This window comes from Mus musculus, chromosome 4 (genome assembly GCF_000001635.26).
Source record: "Mus musculus strain C57BL/6J chromosome 4, GRCm38.p6 C57BL/6J".
NCBI lineage: Eukaryota > Metazoa > Chordata > Mammalia > Rodentia > Muridae > Mus > Mus musculus.
Genome location: NC_000070.6, coordinates 9,747,794 through 9,755,354, shown reverse-complemented (window position 1 = coordinate 9,755,354; position 7,561 = coordinate 9,747,794). Strand labels below are relative to the sequence as shown.

Here is a 7,561-nt window from a genome sequence, read left to right as displayed (position 1 = left end):
TGATCCATGTACAGACAAACAGAAACAGAAAGAAAATTTGGGCTGTATCACATGCATACTCACATAGGAGATTTGGGAGAAAGCTGAATTTCTGATCTATTCTGAGGCTGAGAGTTCACATTAATTTGTTCAAAGATTTTTACTGCTCACTCAGTGGACTTGCTTCCAATGCTTTGAGATTATGGCAGAGGGAAGTTTATTCTAAGTCTCTGAGTAAGCAGTCAATGCTATCAACTTGGACACAAAAAGTGTTTTATTGTGAGTAATAAAGTTACAAATGAGTGTGTAATACAGGGACTATAAATAAAGCTGGTGTATTTATTCTGTGATTCTCTTATGCAGATCAATGTCAAGGCTCCATGTTCGGAAGTATAATTACTCCTTCACCAAAAAATTTATATCTGTTATAATTTGCTAAAACACTTTTCATAGTTAAAATTTTAAATTATTCTTTAATAAAAAAACTAACTTTATTTCATTATTTTATCTCAAAATACCATTAGTCAACAAGTCCAGATTTTTTTTTAATGGAAGAACTTAGATCTTCATTGTAAAGTATAGACTTCCATGAAAATGGAAGGAAACCCTCTGGGTCAACCAACAAAGTGGCACTGTGCACACAAGCCATTCATCACATTTAGCTCTTTCCAGCTCCACAAGCACCATGAAGGACAACTTGCTGCCCAGTGATAACTGATGCACTGAACTTTTCCTGGATGCTTTCATCATAGAAAACACTCAAAGCTAAAGATGGCAGTAAGCTTTGTTTTAATTAATGCTGAACAGATCATTAAAATGAAAGCAAGATATATGAATAACTTTATAGTGACAAGGCATTATTCTTAACATTTATAATATTTCCCATCTTTATTAAAGCATGTACTAATATCAATACCAGTGACAAAATATAGCACTTGTCTATGAACCACTCCAAATGTTTTCCTCCTAAGAGCTGCTGTGGTCTTGGTGTCTCTTCACAGCAACACAATATTTACTAAGACAGCATTTCTTAAGAGAAAGATCAATCATAACATTTACTTAAATAGTTTCCCTACCTTTAAATTAATTTCTGTGTATATATTGGCCAGTATGATATGTTAATGCTGTCAGCCTATTTTAGATAAAACAATGCACAAGTTGTGTTCCATGCTTCCAAGTGACAATAAGTTAGGCAGACAAGACTAACACTTATATGATTTATGAGCATCTACCTGCATATACATTGTAATATTAAATATTCTCATAAAACTAGCTTTGAAGAAAAAAACAAGATCAAAGATATATTTTTAAATTGTAGAATTAAAGATACTAGTTTTACTTTGTCAAGTGGATGTAAATGAATTAAATCTGCCAGCCAATTAGAAGTAGAGTTTGAAAGAATGGATTTACAGTAATGTTGTAACTATATATTCTGCATAAAAGGTGCACGTATAGATCCCAAAATGTAACTAGCCTGAAAGCAAAAAGATGGAAGAGGATGTTTTATGAAAACAGTGCTCAAATGGATATAATGTCAAAATAGCCCCCAAATGAAAACTAGAGTAGCTGTAATCATATTAAGGAAAAACACACAAAAAGTTTGTTTCCTGGTGATAAAAAACAACATTTTGTAGTAGTATCTATCAAGAAGACATAACAATTATGAACAGATCAACAAAATAAAAACAAAACCCATTAAATGTGAGGAAATAGTTGAAAATCATTTCCAGAAGACACAAAAATGGTTACAACTCCACAGTAAAACATATCAGGTTTAAAAGGGTCAAACCATTTTAATAGACATCTCTCCAAAAATAATAAAAAAGATGCATAAATATAAATGATGTATAGCACTTGTCACTATAACATGACTTCAAATCATCAAAAGTCATAGAGATAGAATCACAAATATAAAAAAGACAGAAAACAACATGGTTATATAGCATTACTATATAGCCTAGAAAATGCTACTTTGGGTATATGTGCAGAAGTATTGAAAACAGATATTCAAATAAAACTGCCTAAATGCCAGTAGTACTCATAGTAACTCAAAGAGTAAAACAACCAACTTTTTATTAACTAATGAATGGGTGTAACTAAACAATGATAAATTTATATGGTAAAAGACTATGAAGTCATGAAAAGGAATAAAATAAAGACTTATGCTGTCACATGGATGCATCTTGAAAGGCTATGAAAAAAACTCTACACAAAAGACTGCTTACTCTGTTAATATTGATAATCCCATGTTCTTGGATGACCCATATCTCTATGCAATACATTTGTTTGAGTCACTCCTGACAAGAAATAAATAGTTTCAAAAGACAAGCTGGGCATGGTCATAGATACCAGCAACCCTTGAATGCAAGAGATAGAAACAGGAGGCCCAACATAAGTTCAAGACAAACCTGCTCCATACAGTAAGTTCTAGGTCAGTCAAGGCTACAAAGTAAGATTTGTATGTAAATAATTAATAAACAATGGTTTTGAAGAAAATATCCTAGCAGTGAAAAGCTATAACTGGCAGACAGATGAAAAAAATGTAATATGTAGCAAATTTTAACATACAGACTATGGAATAATATACTCCAAGAACAATTTGCTGTTGTTATACAGAGAAAATAAAGAATCTCAAGTCACCCGAGAAAGAGATTCTAAGAAAGGATTATTAAGATCTTGATTATAATCCAGGGTGATGGCTCAGTGGTAAAGAGTGCATACTGCTCTTGTAGACAATCTGAGTTCTGTTCTCAGAACCCACATCACTAGCTTACCACTGCCTGGACCTCCAGACCTATGGGTATCTGTGGTGATCTGAATGAGAAATGTCCCTCATGGGCTCAAGTATTTGAGTGCTTGGCCCCAGTTGTTGGCACTGTTTGGGGAGGTTTAGGAAGTGTGGAGGAGGGCTATATAGCGCCTCACTGGAGGAAGCATGCTACTGAGGACAGGATTCGCAAGTAAAAAGTGCCTCGCACCACTTCCAGTTCTTCCCTTCCCCTCTCATTTGTGTATGAGGTTCAAGATCCGAACACCCTCTTCTACTCTCTAGAGTTTATCTGCATTCACAGCACGTGCACACCCAGAAACATACACACACACACACACACACACACACACACACACACCAACCACATACACACACACACACACCACACACACACACACACACACACACACACACCAACCACATACACACACACACACACATACACACACACACCACACACCACATACACACACACGCGCACACACACACACACACACACACACACACACACACACACACACGCGCGCGCGCAAGAGAGAGAGAGAGAGAGAGAGAGAGAGAGAGAGAGAGAGAGAGAGGGAGAGGGGAGGGGAGGGGAGGGGAGGGGAGGGGAGGGGAAGAGTGTGTTTTAGTCACTGTTCTATTGCTGTGAAGAGACACTAGAACCCAGCCAACTCTTATGAAATAAAACAGTTGATTGGGGAATTGTGGGGGCTTGCTTACAGTTTCAGAGGTTCCAATACAATCATGGCGGGAGCCTGGTAGCATGAATGAAGCTAGAGTAGTATCTGAGAGCTACATTTTTATCTCAGGCTACATCATAATTCAGAAATGCATTCAGTCTAACACAGCCTTGACACTGTTAAAGAGTCCAGAGTTCAGATTTCTTCTGTTACTCATGGCAATCTCATAACTACAACCCTCTATAAATCAAAATTCAAAAAGTAGATCACATATTTTTAGCATGCAATGACACATTGTCATTACAAGAGAAGCCAAAATCTTTTTTTAAATTTAACTTTATTAAATTTATTAATTTTATTTAAATTTATTAATCTTTTTTAAATTGACTTTATTTTTTTTTTTACTTATGCACTTTACATCCCCACTCACGGCCCCCACAATTGCCCCCTCCCGCAATCCTTTCCCTACCCCCTCCCCTTTTTCTCTAAGCAGGTGGCAGTCCCCTTGGGTATTCCCCCACCCTGGTACTTCAAGTCTCTGAGAGGCTAGATGGAGGGATCTTAATAAGGCTCTCCCTATTAGTTCTGATAAGAAAATGTGAACATGTGAATAACAGACCTGGATATGACGCTCCATGGTAGAGCACTTGCCCCGCGTGGTTATGACCCTGGATTTGACCATGATCTGGAAAAGTCACACAACAAAGACAAATAGTTTGTAAACAATATTTTACATCAACAAAGACAGCCAATCTTCAGAATGGGGGAAATATTAGCTAATCACTGATCTGACGCTAGGGCTTAAAATCCAGAAAGTACAAAAGGCTCCCTGAAGTTAGGAATAACAACAAAACTTGATTAAACATTGGCTAAAGATCTGAGTCACTCGCTCTCAAGAGAAGACATGTCAACGGGTATCTTTGAAAATGCTTACGACCTGAATGTACACATTTTACTTGTTTAATCAGGTATTTTTAAAAACTACTTTTCCATAGAACAAAGTGTTGTTGTAAGATGGCCCGGGTGGCCCGGCCTACATTAACCTAGTACTCCTAGAAGGCAGGCTGGGGCTGAAAGAGACTTAGACTGCGAGAGAAGGATGAGGCCAAGACAAATTTTCTCTGATCAAGGCCCGCTTATAAGGGGGAAGGCCCACTCCCCCCCCCTCCTTACCCCCCTCCCCCCCTCCTCTGCCAGTCCATTCTTGGTGCCTGGAGCCAGCCTGTAGGCAATGTGCAGGATAGGCTGTGTCTCCCGAATGTCTCAAGGGTCTCTCAGCAGGTAGCAGAGTCTTGGAGAAGAGTGGTAGTTGACATAACAATATAGCCATCTAAGTAAGAAGGCTATACCCCAGGTGATCGCATATTCAGGGGGGCAGCAAGGTCTGAACCTGCCTGCTTCAAGGCTGGAGGAGGCTACAATTACAAAGGACTTCCGGTATTAGTTTTCTATTCTTTGAAGTTAAATTGTTCCTGATAAAAACACTGTATGTGGAGATTGAAGAAATTATTTATTATGGTCAGCATTTAGAAAAAATTAGAGACTACAACACTATTTCTATTCCACTCCCTTTCCCACATTCCTGTCTTTCTCCACCATCCTCCCTGCATGCTCTAACCCATTGGCTCCGCTCTCCCTCATTCCCTACACACATACTACTCCTCTGAGTATAGATTTCCATGAAGAGCGCACTGGGGTTCAATTACTATGAACTTCTCTTACACGTCATAGCATATAACACAAAGAATATGCTTGCTGAACAAACTGAGAAGGGCCCATCTGATATTAAGAAAATAATGAAGTTCTCTCTATGGCAGAGTGCACAGCTGCAAAAGAGATAAGCTATGTTCAGATAAAAAGCTCCATGTGTCGTGTTGTTATGGCTATGACCACCAACCAATAAACCACACCTCACCTCCCTGTACAATGTTGTTGGGGGTCTTTAAAAGGTTGAGCCTATCTATACTGACATTATGGAATATTGTAAATGAGACCCTTATCCCCTCACAGTTCTCTGTAGTCTGTTGTGATAGCAACAGCATCCACCACACTCATGCCGTTGTGATATAATATGGCCTGTCTTCATGACTGGGTGTGACCAGCCTTCATCACTGTGATGGAACAAGTCCTCTCAAACCATGAACCTAAATACATTTTCCTCTGCTTCTGTCAGGCATTGTGTCGCAGTGGTACATAGAGGCTCATTTTATGTGTTGACTTGAGTGGTGGTCTGCTAAGTATACATTTCAACAATTCTGATGGGGGATAGACAGATGGCTCAGGGGTTAAGAGGGCTTATTATTCTTCCAGAGAACCAAAGTTCAGTTATGAGCACTCACATAACAATTAGCTCAAGGAAATCAAACTTCTTCTTCTGGCATCCTCTGGTACCTGCACTACATGGGATTTTTTTCAAGAAGACTGAAGTTAACTCAAAGTCTTCTGGCTATGGTCTGCAACATTTTAACTCTCTATTAGCAGTCATTTGACCTTGTAGAATTTTAACACATGTTGAGGCTTTTTGCTGTTCTGGGATTTTTTTTTTTTCATGTACAATGGAAATGCTTTCAGCTCACAGTTTAGGGCACCGGAGATCTAAGAGGGAGTGCAAGGCTGGTACTGCTGAAGGCCTTTGAGTTGATCAGCTGACGGTGGGAAGGAAAAGGGCATGGAGAGGGGCTGAGAAAGCAAGAGACATCCAGATGCATGTTTACCACAACAGACTCTTGCAGCAACTAAACCACTTCTGCCAAAGCTTCAACTCACCACCCCAACATGATCCCAAGCCTCAGAGGAACTATGCCTTTTCAGCCTCACCTCCTAGCTTTGCTGCACAGAGGCTTAGATCTCCAATACCGTCCAGCCGTCACATGTACCAGCCTGCACAGAGGCTTAGATCTCCAATACCGTCCAGCCATCACATGTACCAGCCTGCACAGGAGGCTTAGATCTCCAATACCGTCCAGCCGTCACATGTACTAGCCTGCACAGGAGGCTTAGATCTCCAATACAGTCCAGCCATCACATGTACCAGCCTGCACCTGGGTTATGTTTCTTAGATTTTAGGCAATATCTCATGGGAAATATTGGGACTTGTTTAGAAATTGTTCTTATGAATACTATATGGGAATCAGTCCAGATATTTTCTTCTGCTCACCTTGAGTCAACACTTAGCTAGAAACAGCCCACATAGGTGATGAGGGGCACAGCCACTTACCTGAGCTCTGATGTATTCAGAAACAAAAGTAGAAGAAAAATATACCAAGCCTAAAAAATAATATTTTCAAGATATTATTTTAATATGGAAAAGGGAAAAAACTAAGAGAAGAAGATATTCTAGCAAAATTAGCAAAAAAATGAAAACTAAACACAGAAACCAAACTACCCCCAAAACAAAACAAAACAAAACAGAAAATAAAGCAACCCATCGATTAGAAAAACAATTTAGTAGGCCTTTAATTCCTAAAGCAAGAGAAGGAAATTACTCCCATCACTAACTTTTGTACATCTCACCTGCCATTTTGTCACAGTTGTGGGTCAAATATAAATGAAACATAAGATGAAGTTTGTATCTCAACAGAGAAAATCTAATCTGGCAAAGCTTATCAGTGGTTTCCTGGGCTGGGCCTTGGTGGCAGAAGATAAGTGAGAGTAGCCAACATTAACAACCCCCACCTCGTGACTCACAGTTTGACAAAACCCTCTGCTTTCATCCTTTAGAAGAAGTGCATCTTATTTAAGTTAGGCTTCCCAGAAACTTACCAATCAAACAAAGAAAACATATTTGTTATTTAAAACAAATTATATCTCTTTTTTACTTTTGAAATCACCTGTGAAAACCCCAGTGTGCGGTTGAATTCACACTTACTGTTTTATAGCTTATTCTTTCTCTACCTCGGTCTGTTACTGACCTTTACTGAGCATTAAGCAGATTTTATGTTAAAGTGTAGAAACTTTAACAAGGTTTTTTCCTCCTAGCTAATGTTTCTGTACACATATACGGCCACTAAGCTGTTATAGCCAAGCAGTTCCTTTCTATGAGAATGAGCAGGGAAGGCACACGGAGGATGAGGGAAGGTCAGTGTCTACTCAAGGAGCTCAGTGGTTCCAACCATCTTGGTGTGGAGGA

The 7,561-nt window shown here is 39.1% G+C and overlaps 1 long non-coding RNA gene across 1 annotated transcript; it reads right to left on the bottom strand.

The window, feature by feature from the left end:
• Positions 1-3,927: 3,927 nt before the first annotated feature.
• Gm34947 lies at positions 3,928-6,969 on the bottom strand. The gene is made up of 3 exons (XR_390387.2): positions 6,946-6,969; positions 6,650-6,699; positions 3,928-4,117 (listed from the first exon to the last, which is right to left on the bottom strand). It is a non-coding gene; the product is annotated as a predicted gene, 34947 (long non-coding RNA).
• Positions 6,970-7,561: the final 592 nt, after the last annotated feature.